The sequence below is a fragment of the Octodon degus genome, unplaced genomic scaffold (genome assembly GCF_000260255.1).
Source record: "Octodon degus isolate 3935 unplaced genomic scaffold, OctDeg1.0 scaffold00082, whole genome shotgun sequence".
NCBI classification, from domain to species: domain Eukaryota; kingdom Metazoa; phylum Chordata; class Mammalia; order Rodentia; family Octodontidae; genus Octodon; species Octodon degus.
The window spans coordinates 166,417-179,881 of NW_004524658.1; the positions used below are offsets into that span (position 1 = coordinate 166,417).

Genomic DNA, 13,465 nt, shown 5'->3' on the forward strand with positions numbered 1-13,465 from the left:
AATTTTAAAAAGACTCTAATATGTGTTTTAAAAAAGATTCGGAGAATACAAATAAATGTCTTTATAGCAAAGATTTACAGTTCATCTTTTTCATAGTATATACTGATTCTATAAATAGTCATTCATTTACTCAATCTTCCTTTCACAAACTTGAAAACCAAAGAATGCTTCTAAATCACTTGATACATTACCTAAGAAGAGCTCTCTCCCTAGTGTGGCTCACATTTCTTTGACTCTGGCTTGGGAAATAAAGAGAAGTTCAGCAGACTCAGATATTTTCTTCCACACAGAGAGTATATAGTGTGTATGCATTAGGTAAAAATAGTGGTTTCTAAATTGCTTGCTACTACCCACAACCTCCTATAATCTGACTGTAACAACGTTCACAGATTAGGAGTTTGGGCTCAGTACCTGCCACTGCCTTTGGCTCTGCAGACCACCAGCTGATCTGAGAAGCTTCTACGTGGTAAATGTTTTCACTCTTCTGGAGGGTTAACAACCTAAGTTTGCAGACCAAAAGTCAGAGAAAAAGAAGGGCTGCAAGGACAGCCAGCATTTTGGCACTATCCTTTCAAGGTCAGTGAGGACTCAGAACATTACAGAACATATAATGTTACATAATGTAACATTATGTAACTCAGTTGTGCCCCAGATTTGCTGATCAAGGAGATTATGGGGCCATCATCTACGTCTAGACGATGATGCAGAATGTGCCTAAGGAGAGTCACATGGAGAGAAAATATTCTCTCAGGCTTTCACAGAAAGCAAATTAGTCAAGGAATGGCTGCGACTCATCCACATGGCTGACACTGACAAAGGTTCTACAAACTGCAATACAGGGTTTCAGGATAAATCCTGAGGGGATTTCAGTGACCTTGTCAGACACAAAAGTTACATTTCTTGTTATATAGGTCTTGCCTTCTCTTGGTCTTAACCATCCAGCAGATGGGGTATGAAAATGAAGTATAAAAAGCAAAGCCACATTAATATGCTGAGCTGTAAGAAGCTCAAGTCAACAACTTTAGACATTGCCAGTCTTCCAGAAAACCCACTACTATTATGGACAACTGGATTATATTGGGACATTCTGCTGAATTCAAGCACCTGCAATATTTAAATGACAATAGAATGCCCTTCTCTGACAAAACTAACCAAAAACGTGGGATAGAAATGAATGACCCTTTTATATCTGTATACTTAAAATAGTTAGGATAGATACACAGCTCCATTCTCTTAATTCAGTGAATAGAGAGAAGTGTTGTAGTAGTGTTTGAGTCAGGATATCATGTCTGCATCTTGTACAATGAATAAGCACTAAGACAACAATATGCAATGTATTAATTATTGAAAATGTGCTGCAATTGGTTGTGAAACTGTCTCAATGATATTTGTTTCTCAATAAAATTATTAAAAGATAAAAAATTTTAAAAAATAAATTTACATCTAAATTTGTAAAAAAGGAAGAAAAAATGTTTGCACAACAGAAAGCTGATACCTATTTGCTGTGAGAAAGCTTAGCTTCCATTTGTAAGCAATTCAGTCCACAGACAATGCTTTCAGCACAGTTTTGCTTTCTTGTACAAACTCAGCATCCCACAACAAACAGAACCAAGACCGTCTTCCTCACAAGGAGCAAAGGCAGCCATCTTCCCAAAATTATAAAGCAAATTAAAATTGTAAATAGAAGTACTGCTGTATTTTGAATTATTTCCATGTTTATGTTGTCTGCACAGAGCCAACAAAAACTTGGCTGTGTGAAGTTGCGCTTAGCTGCCACAAACAGTACCCATTTCTTAATATAACTCTTGCACACTAAATTTTAAAATTGCCATCTCTTGGAGAGGAAATAGCTTTGAAAATTTTAAATCACTTCTATCTTAATAAAACTACTCAGTGCATTAAGATACCAATGTTTGCCTCCCAAATTCTTAACTGGAACCTCCCATCTGTTAAAATACAATATTTAAATGTTGTGATTTTATACACCTTTTGATATTTGGTTGTTATAGATTTTCATGGAGATTAAAAAATCAACATAAAAGGTCACTTTAGATTTACTACCCTCATAGGTTTCAAAATATAATTCTAAGTTAACGATTCAAAAGAAGAAGAAGTAACAGGACACCATCAGATCACAGTGTATTTTAAGCTAAAAGTGAGGAGATTTTTTAACCTAAATTCCACCCTGGAATACATAATCTCTAGTCTCTCTGTGATTTTTACATAACTCACTTAACATATTCTGTATTTCTTAAATTTATAGTATTATCACTAATAAATTCAATTATGTGAAAAACTTATATATGAACCAATTACTTGCTAATCATGATTTGACCAACAAAATGTATTTTTTGACTAGAAGATATCTTTACATATTCTAAAGTGAAATAAATTTTCATAAATTATGTTTTGGTATATTATAATACTAACTTATCTTCACTCCAGATGATTCTGTTGAGTATTAATGAGTAAATTTTGCAACTCTAATAAGGATAGTGCTTAGTGGGCTTATCTTGTTATTTCTTTCTAAAATTATAGTAGCAGAAAATGGAACTTCTCTCTTTAATTAGGGAATAGTGCCAATTACTAAAAAATTCAATGTGCTTTTTACTCATCAACTTTAAGTAAAGTATACTGGAGTGTGCAAAATAACTAAAGCAATCTGAGAATTTATTTTGCATGGAAATATTTTCATGTAAAATTTTCTACATAGTTTATCCAGAAATTCACATTTTTTCCAGTCTCAAATAAAGAGTAAATTAGTAATTTAACAATATGTAATAAAGGTAAACTTGCATAGATTTTTTTAACTATCTACTGAGAATGGATTACAGGATTCCCTGAAGATATTCAAAAAGTATGGAAACGTATGTCCTTTATGTGAAATGGTGTAGGATTTACGTAAAATCTATGTACAACTTGCTGTACTGTCTAACTCATCTCTAGATTCCTTATGGTGCTAGTAGCTAATTAATTTTACCTTATTGTTTAGGCAATAATGGCAAGAAACTTGTGCATAATCAACATACATGAAATTTCTCCACATTGTGTTTGAGCTTGCTGGATTGAATCAAAACATGTGGATCCAGTGCACAGGAAAGTCTAGGTGTATTTTAAAACTAGTTATGTTTGGGGTAAATCATTTCATAGTTAATACTGTAGACATTATATTGTCTTTTTAAATGTGCTTTTAAAAAGAAAATTCTATTCAAGGTATGAAAGTTCAGAGCAGATTACTCATAGTTGTCTCGAAATCCTGAGCCAATAATAAAGTCAGCTAATTTAACATATATCTCAAAACTCCAGGAATGAGGCTATTCAATACATATATACACATAATGTGACTATAAAATTATCTCATGGTTAATAAAAGATCATAACATTTTTCATTAATTGTGGTTTATTTATTTTATGATTGCATTGTTTTCTTGTTCTTTTTCTGTGGAGTACATGGTACGGGAGTCTATGTAAATACATGCATACTTGACCAATTTTCTCTACTTGCTTAATTTTCTTTTGATAACAAAGGAAACTATATTAAAGAAGAAAATATGAGGAGTAAGAGAAAGCATTTTTCTCCACTTAGAAATAAATGTCAACTTTATTTCAATGAAAATTGAATAAAACCAATAAAGTACAATTCGTGGTATCTACAAAATGGTAGTCAGAGGCCTAAGAGAATTACATGAGCCACACTAAGTTAAGATCTACCAATTATTTCTAACAAGGAGGTGTTCTTAACTCTGCATCATGAAGTAATGAGAATCAATGAATACAACATTAGGGCTGGCCAAATGGCTCAGCAGACTAAAGCACCTGCAAGCAGGCACAGGGACCAGGGATTCAATTCCTGGCCTCCTATGCTGGCCCTGCCCCAGGACAAATTGAGAAGGCAACTAAAACTGGGCATTGTGGCAAGCGCCTCTAATCCCAGCTCTTGGGAGGTTGTAAACAGGTAGATCACTATGAGTCCGATCTAGTAGTGAGACCTTGAACACCCTGTAGACCATTTGCTAAAATACAAAAATAAATAAATAAAATTATATTTCAATAATCTATCTAGGCATTTTTATCTTTTAAAATATTTTCCTCAGTTTTATAACACCTCAAAATTAGTTAGAAGAAAAAAAAAGATTACAACTTTTATGAAATACTCATGTCCCAAGAACTGAATATTTCTCTATTTCCCAACAGAGGAGAATTTATTTCCTGCTTGAGCTAAAAGCAGTGCAAAAGATGAAACCATCAACCATTTCACACATATTAAATAAATGTATCTTTATGTTATTTCATTGGTCACATTTAATTGCTTTAAATAAATGGGCTAAGTAGGCCCATTTTCATAAAGACTCACACACATGTTAAGAACTTACTACATTCTTCCTGGATTTCTCTTTCCCAGCAAATGCACCCCTGTGGCCTTCTCCCTCCATCTAAGTTCACATTCTTTCCCATTTCCTGTCCAGTTTTTATCACCGTCTTGGTTGTTTCCTCTTAATTTATCAATGTTCACCTTTAAATTAGACCATACCTCCTATTCATTTGTATTGGAATAAGAATGCAGGGCATATTCCACTTGAGTCATTTTGCCATGTGTGGGTAAAGTGTAGCTACTGAGATAACGATGCTATACTTTGAACACTGTCTCAGAGCTACTTACAAAACTGGATCAGAAAAAATTACATTGGGAGTGTAAACCATGCACATCCAAGCTTAGAAAATGACCGTGATCATCACACCCATTATTAAAAGAATATTAATTTTTACATGATTTTCCAGCTTTTTTTTAATTTTAGGGAAGGATCTACAGGGTATTCAGGGTCTCAATACTACATTGGACTAGTAGTGATCTGCCTGTTTACACCTTCCCAAGAGCTGGGATTATAGGTGGGCGCCTACACACCCAGTCTCAGTTGACCTTTCAGTGTGCCCTGAAGGTGGGGCCGGCATGGCAGCTCAAAGAATCGAATACCCAAATCCACTGAGTTATTTGGCTGGCCCTTCCAGCTCTTGTAATTGTTTTTTACACTTTCATCTGATCTTCTCCCATATGGCTTCTTCATTAATATGTTTTTATAATGTGAGTGATAAACATTCTCTCCTTACATTTGAGGTCACGTTGTGTAATTGAAGCAATGATCCAAATCATTGAATATCCTAGATTATATTTTCAATGGCACAAGTGAAAAGATAAAAACACCATTTACAGAGCTTAAAATAGAAGATAGTTTTCTTATTCCAGAGTTACTAGCAATGTCTTTGAGACATTTGGAAACAACACTGTCTTAGAAACAGGTACATAGGTTTCCAGCACCAAGCAACTTGAATGAAAGTTAAAAAAAAGACTAGAATGGACTGTCTTTCGCCATCTCATACAGGACACCATCCTTATCATGCAGGTCTTTGTCATGGTGATAAAATGTTCTAGAAAGGTTTTACTCAATCGTTTATGTTCTTACAGCCATATTTTTGTAAAATAAAATTACCAATTGTCATCAAATTTGAGATTAAAAGTCTACAAATTTTGAGTAATGCATCCTGCAAAGAGATTTACATTGATTGCAATTAGGTCTCCCCTACTTATCTCCACTGTTGTGCCCAAAGATTTTCTTTATAATTAATGGAGAGATTGGAAAGGTAGTGCTAAGAACAGATTATTCAAGAAAATACAGGAATTATGCTATTTAGAACCAAAAATAAAAAAATGATGATGATCTATATGGAACCACAACATACACACAATACAGAATTAGACTGTCTTCTTTCAAAGTCAAAGCATTAGATAGAAAAATTTGATCATTTATTTTTAGTTTCCTTTTGGGGTAAAATCTTTCAGAGACATTTTACGGTGATTTCAGATAAAGTGCATTCCACAGTGCAAAAGCCACTAAGTGTTGAAGGTGCATAAACAATAAAAAGTTTATATTTAGAATAACGTAGTATTTTGAAAAGGAGGATATGCTTTTATTTTACAATAAAAAAGTCTTACGTTCTATTTGTATTACACGTTTTTGTAAGATTGTGCATTCAGAGAACCGATGTTGTGACCAATTCCATTCACATGTTTTAAACAACATAACCAGGTTAAACAAAAATGTGAGAATACTAAATGGAGTTCAGGAATAAGAATTTGAGATAAGATGACGATTTTCTGCAATAATTTAATGTGCTTTGCAATGCATGGGAGATTACAGTGTGTACGTTTTGTAGATAAAGGTAGTATTAAGGCATGGGGCAGCCTGAGTAATAGAGACAGAAGCAAGTCTGACTTGAGACAAGTTGGGAAGCACTTCATTGTCCTATAGGTTCTCTTCTATTGCTCTTTTCTCTGTTACCCATCAGTACAAAAATATGTCACACTCATGTGACTTTCTCAATGAGCAAGTTCTGCTGGGTTTCTCTTATATACAACACATATTGCTGATGTTCAAAAACATGCAGGATTTTTACCCCAATTGTCACTATTCTCTTTTATTTCCGGTACATGGGTTAATCTAACTGTTCTTTCAGGGCGAGATCACTCTGCATTCTCCCTCCTCTATGGGAATGGTGGACATCACGGTTGGTAATCAAATGATTTGCAATTGACTTCCATTATCTATTAAGAAAGATTCAGCCTATTAAAACATAATGCATATCAATAAGTCACTATCCACTTTCAATTTTGTGCCTTACTTAGGTTCATAAGGCAGAAATTGTTACTTCAATAAGAAAAAGAATGTAATAAATAATTTTTCTCTAAAGGACCTCATTTTAGAAACACATGTGTTGACACTTATTGTGAGATACAGTACTGGCATGTGACAGTGGCCTTAAAGAGATGCCGGGTCTCATTTAGTCTGTTCTGCTGAGCTACTGTGCAGAAGGTGGGCAAAGAGAGACTGGCGAAGCGGCAGATCTGAGCTGCCTCCCAGATCATGACTAGCAGGTACGAATCTTACCTGGGCTTAGGGGAGCACTGAGAAGACAAAAAAAGAGATGAAAAATTAATAGGAATTCAGAACACTGAGAAATGTGATGAGAGGTGAACACTGAAAGTTCGGCAGGAGACTTTGAAAAAAAAATTGGATTGTTTTGCTGAATTCATGCACTTACAATATGTAAATGGCAATGGGATACCCATCTCTGACAAAACTCAACAAAAAAGGGGATACAATTGAAGGATCATATTGTATCTGGATACACAAAACAGTTAGGATACATATACAGCTACTTTGTCTTAATTCAATGAGAAGAAAGATTTGTACTAATAGTGCTTGGACAGGATATCATGCCTGCATCTTGTACTATAAATAACTACTACAAAGACAACAACATACAATGTGTTAATTATTGTAACTGTCCTACTAATCTGTTTTGAAAATGTCTCATTGTTATTCATTTCTCAATAAAATGAATAAAAAAGAAAACACAGCTCAAAGAAGTTATATTAAGTCTAGCATTTTAGAAAGTAAGTATTCTAGTCCTAGCAGAGAATAAATATATGAATTGGGCATGTTCAAATAAGACAATAGCAACAGCCAACAAACAAACTGAGCTTTTAAACACTTGCTCTATCATCCTTATGTCTTCAGAAGGCTGAATTATCCTTCATATTTTTCCTGAGATGTTCTACTATGGTGATTTCTTTCTTAACCCTCTTATTGAAGTTTTATTATTGATAAAGACATGAGTGTTGAAACATAAGCCCAAGAGAATGTGATATTTAAAAGTAGCTTCACATTTATGAATGAATGCACTCCTGTTTACACTCTCCCAATAAATTAGAGGCTGTTACTCTCCACTTATGGATTTATGAATATATAAGCAGGGAATGCTGGCCATCATCTAAAGCAAGCCACCTCTTGGATTCTAGAGAACTGCTTTGTCACTCATGGTACAAAAACATCACTAAAGATCCATTACGTTGTTATTCTTGGACACGTGTGATGTTTTGCTGAAATTTAGTACCAGGTATTCCTTGGGAAAACATTTGGAAAAATGGAACTTACCATTAACATAAATTATTAACTTAAGTCTGAATGAACATTCTTTTAACCATTAGCTGAATGTTTTATTTTTTAATTTGATTTTATTTTGCTACTCACATATAAAGAACATTCTAATTTTGAATAAAACATTAATGCAAAAATTTAAATCACTTTCAAAACTTCAAATATGATTTAAATGCAAGATAACAGAATTACAAACTCTGGAAGAAGGTTTAGAGATAAGGTAGTGTAATGAAATACCCTTTCTTTATGTAAAAAATCAAAATGACCTACCGTGAAATGACTTTGAAACAGCATTTTTAAGAGCAGTATTTAGACAAGCAATAAATTAGCTTAATGGTCTGAGCTTCGGCAACACAAGTTTTGGAAGACAACCTATACTTACTTCAAGGATGCAAAGGAGATTCAAGACTTTGCATTTTGCCAGGACAATAACTTTAAAAGGTATTATTATTTATGCTTTGGTTTAGGAAATATAATGTAATTTATATGCTTTTGCCATCAAATTAATTTATAAAGAACAATTTCAAGGGGCCCTAATGAAAATGTCAAATTCTTTTCAGAAGTGAAGAAAGGCAGTTAATTTTTTTTAAATTAGGCAGCATTCATTTTTTTTTAAATAGTTGAACAGTTAAAAATCTTGCTGGGAATGAAAATAAAGTGTATTCTTTTTCCCATGTCAGGAAGATACTTAAATTTAAGGATGAGTTGGAGGAAATAAATAAAAAAGAAATCAGAATTTCACGTTCTTTAATAATAACTTTTTCCGGCCAGGGAGATGGTTCAGTAGAATAAGAGCTTGCCTGGCAAGTGAAAGGGCCTGAGTACAATCCCTGGTTCCACCAAAAATAAAACATAAATAATAATAATAATAATAATAATAATAATAATAATAGTTTCTACAGCATTCTATAATTATTATTAACTTTATAAATAATGTCAATATGTTTTAGCCTATAGATAAAACCAACTACTCCAGAGTTTGTAGTTGTTTGAAACACAGAATATATTAATCTCTATTTAGACATTTTACCTCAATGAATGCTTAAAATGATTTTTCAAGTCTAACAAGTTAGAATTGCTTTTTCTGAACTGAAATATATACAGCTTTGATATGAAGTTTTAGGGACGTTATTCAGTTATGAAGACAGGAACATCTATAAGTAGGTATTTCACTTCTTATATGTGAAGGATAAATGACCACATGCTAGGGGCACTAGCAAATGGTGGCAACTGTGTAGGTCAAAGTAAGTTGGCTTCTAATTCCTCAGGGAATTGAAAATAAATGCCTATATCTAGAGTTTACAACCAACCCCTTGATGATTAAATTCATATTATATGTTTCCTAATCTTTAAAAGTTACCAGAGTATGTGTCATCAACAGACAAATGGAAGAAGAAAGTATAGTACAGTGGAGTCCTGCTCGGTCACGTGGAAAGATTTTAGTCATTTGTTGGAAGATGCGTGCACCTTTTGTTCTTAGTGGTGAATGAGATAAATGAGGTGCAGAACTTTAAACATTACATTGTTCCTTTGACGTGAGAGACCAAGGTGTAATTTAAGCACCAGAATAAATGATAACACAAAACAGGGATATAGACTTTGTGCAGATGGCTATGGGATTGAGGCTCTATAATGTTAAATTCCATGTCATGTATTTTTCCACAATAGTTATCTAAAAATGCTTTTATTTATATTTTATATTTGAACATATAACTATGGCATAGCTACCTACTCTTGTAAGAATGAATAAAGCAAAATTTATTCATTTCTCACTTTTCCATGTATTAGAAGGTGTGTCTTTTGAAAGTCTTAGCCTATCAGCAGAAAGAAGAATTAGCCAGTCTGGCTGATGGGATCCTCTTCTTTGTAGACATAACTCATTTCTCTCAAATTTGTTATCCTTATTCAATATTTATAGGCAATTTGATGCATTTCAACTCTTTAATTCTAGCATATGTCCTACTTTTTTGGTAAGATATAAATGAAAAATGATAAGAATCAAATTGTAAGTAAGAGTTATGGCTATTTCTAAATAGTGGCATATGATGGTACTTTTGGAATTAATACAACCTTAAATTATGAACTTAAATAATGATAGATTACAAAAGCGAAGTTCTTTCTTCTTTTCTAGTTATCCAAAATTGTCCCTAACATTCACTTTGGCCGTCTGTAAATCTTGCATCAATTCATCTAATTATGGGTGATGTGCACAATAGAAGGCATCTCTTTCACTCTCGCTTTTGATGTACATAGAGAACAGTTGCTCTGACAGCCTTAGGATGGTGGTTCCGACACGTGTGCCATCACTGGCCATCCATGATGCTGGGGAAGTGCTCGGCCCTTCCGTGTCACCATTTGTTTACTTGTAAATGGGTACGGTTCTGAAGATTGTGTCACATGTTCAAGGTCTCTTCGAGCAACGCCAGGTACATAGCTCGCTTCTTACGTGTTATTATTCAGCATTATTATTTTTCTTCCTTGCTTTTTTCTCCAGCATGAAAAAATAGATCAGAAGTGAATAGTACTGCTTTGTGTTTGTGACTGTGCCTACTACCCTCAGAATGAATCTAGGAGATTGAATGATAGAATTTGAATTACACATTACACAGACGAGGTACACAAAGAGTTGCCAGATTTGCACTTGGCTAATTGATATACATGTAATTACCCAGGACTTTAAAAAGTTCTTAATTGCATCTTTTGGCAAAATGTGTGTTTCTTCCAGTATTGTCCTACCTTTATGCCTGTTCAGCACGGGAGGCAGAGCAACTTCTGAAAGTTCCAATTCCACCAGCTTCTTTATCCCTATTCTTTTCCACTGCATTATCTCTAACAAAGCTTCTGTCTCTGACGGCTGCATGGTGCAATTAGCAACAATTAATTAACCTTTGAGGAAACTGGTGTGAAGACAATTTAAGGTCTTTATTTTTTTAATTTTCTTTTTCTCTCTTTATGTGTGCAAAGCTTAGGATTTGGGAAGAAGTTAAGCCAGCAGCGATTTCCTTTGGTTTTAATACATCTATAGCAGAGTTAATAGATGTTTCACATAAATTTGTTTATCCTATATTTTTTCAAAAGCATAAAAATAATAACAGTTATCATTCCCTTTTTCTGAATTAAGTGCTTTATTTAATTTATGCATATAATTCTTTATTTCATGTTGACATGATTAGCTCTACATTTGTTTTCATGCTAAAAGTACATAATAACATTTTCTGCCACATTTTATTAATGAGCATGGCTATGTAGAATAATGATCTCACATAGGCAAATTTCTATTTTTTTTAGTAGAATGAGCATCAAAGTCAGTGATGTTCTGTCCCTGACTAAATTCCCAGACATTGTTTATTCTAGTTTTTATTTTGACACAAAGTCTTCCAAGGGTAAGTCTTGCCAGTTCAACAGTCCTTATCCTCCACAATACCTGCATTATGGATATATTCCACTGTTGGATACTCTTCTAATTTTAATGAACAAGATGTAAGAGTTTCTCATGGAAAGCAATGATGTTTTAGTCAACTATGCACAACTATGTTGTGCAAGTTACCTATGACATATACTATTAGTTTTTATGCCTTGAATTTCTTATTGCTCTCTTGATCATCCATTCCAGAGTAAATCAGTTCCATATCATTGCTAAACTCTTTCCATATCAAAAAACATTTTAACTGTGAAAACTCAACTATCCATTCTATAAATCAATCCATCAATGCTATCACTGACAATAAGAAAGGCCTGGGGCTGGGGAGATGGCTCAATGGAATAAGCACTTCCCTGGCAAGTGCAAGGGCCTGAGTTCAATCCTCAGTTCTGAATAAATAAATAAATAAATAAATAAATAAATAAATAAATTTTTAAAAAATTAAAAAAACAAGGACCTGATTTCTGAAACTATGCATAAAGAAAATATTTTCCCAAATCATCATTCTACAGAGAAAGGGTAATATAAACTTTGTAAATGTTATGTAAATGTTAGATGAATTGAACAAAATTAAAAATAAATGAAATCCAAGAAGATTTGCTCAACTTTTGCATGAATTGTTAGTTCCTTGTGTCTTTATCTTATTCTATTTTATCATCAAGAATAAGCATGATGTAGGTTGAATCTGTAATTGGCAACTTATATATATTATACTATATAATTCATATTTTTATATTTAATAGAAATTTGTTGGTCTAGAGGATGCCCAAATCTGCATGTTGTAAAAACAAGCACCTATTCGTTGTACTTCTGAGTCGTATTTTATTGAACATCTTTATGTGTGTTATCCAATATTAATAGTGGAATATATAAAATTGGACAAAATATTTCTACTTTTAGCTGCCTGTAGTTGGCCATGGATTACACTTCCAACTTTTAGATCCTAGGGAATAATTTCCTTTTTTGGTGACAGTTTCTTCACTTCAAAACAACCTTCTTCAGTCTCACAAGACAGGTCCCGCAGCTTCCCAAGTGTGCTGCAGCTTCCCAAGTGTGCTGCAGTAACAAGAGTGTGTCAGAAGAACATCTCATTTTTCAGGTTGGCTTTAGCGGTCATCTTGTTCAAACTTACCATTAAAATTCTATTTGTCAATTACTTATGACTTGTAAAGTCTTTATGCTTAACATAAAAGAATACATAAGCCTTTTAAAAACATATAAGCAGGGCCGGCCAAACAGCTCATTGGATTAAAGAGTCTGCAACTAGATGCAGGGACTGAGGGTTTGATCCTCAGGCCTGCTGTGCCGGCCCCGCCCCAGGGGTGCACTGAGAAGGCAATTGAGACTGGGCATGGTGGAATGAGCTATAATCCCAGCTCTTGGGAGGTTGTAAACAGATGGGTCACTACAAGTCCGATCTAGTAGTGAGACCTTGAACACCCTGTAGACCCTTCCCTAAAATACAAAAAAAAAAAAAAAAGAAAGAAAGAAGGAAAGAAAAAAATACAAGTAAAGCAGCTAAGTTAGTATTAAGAGCCACTACACTCTACCGCAGGTGATGTTATACACGTAGTGCTAGGATATTCTCAACAATGTAGCTGTCTTCACATGTGTATGATCATAACAACAACAATGATCCAACACATTTTAAAATGTTCTTTATGTATACACTGTAATATTTAAGAATAATGTATATGTTTGTGTGCATATACACCCATGTAGATAATATCTTTGAGTACCTTACTGGTTCTTGCAATGGATATAGGTAACTTCTTCAGAGTAATTCAGTGCAAATGAATAACTAATTTTCTGTCATTCATTTGGACTTCTAAAATTTAATAACAATGCATTGTAGCCCAAAAAGGCTGCAATTTTTTATAACCAATGTAATTGCATTTACATTTAAGATATTCAATAAAAGCTTCTAAAACAATAATTTACTTACATATGTACTTGGTGCAGGGTCTTGCTACACAGCTCAGACTCATAGGTGAACGTCCTGTTTCAGCCTCCCCAGTGCTGGGATTATAGGTTGCTCCATGATCCTTTG

At 33.8% G+C, this 13,465-nt stretch overlaps 1 pseudogene; it reads right to left on the bottom strand.

Annotated features, from left to right (window-relative positions):
* The window catches only part of LOC101565921, a 107,595-nt pseudogene extending 96,741 nt beyond the window's left edge, over nucleotides 1–10,854 (bottom strand).
* Between the last annotated feature and the right edge of the window lie 2,611 nt (nucleotides 10,855–13,465).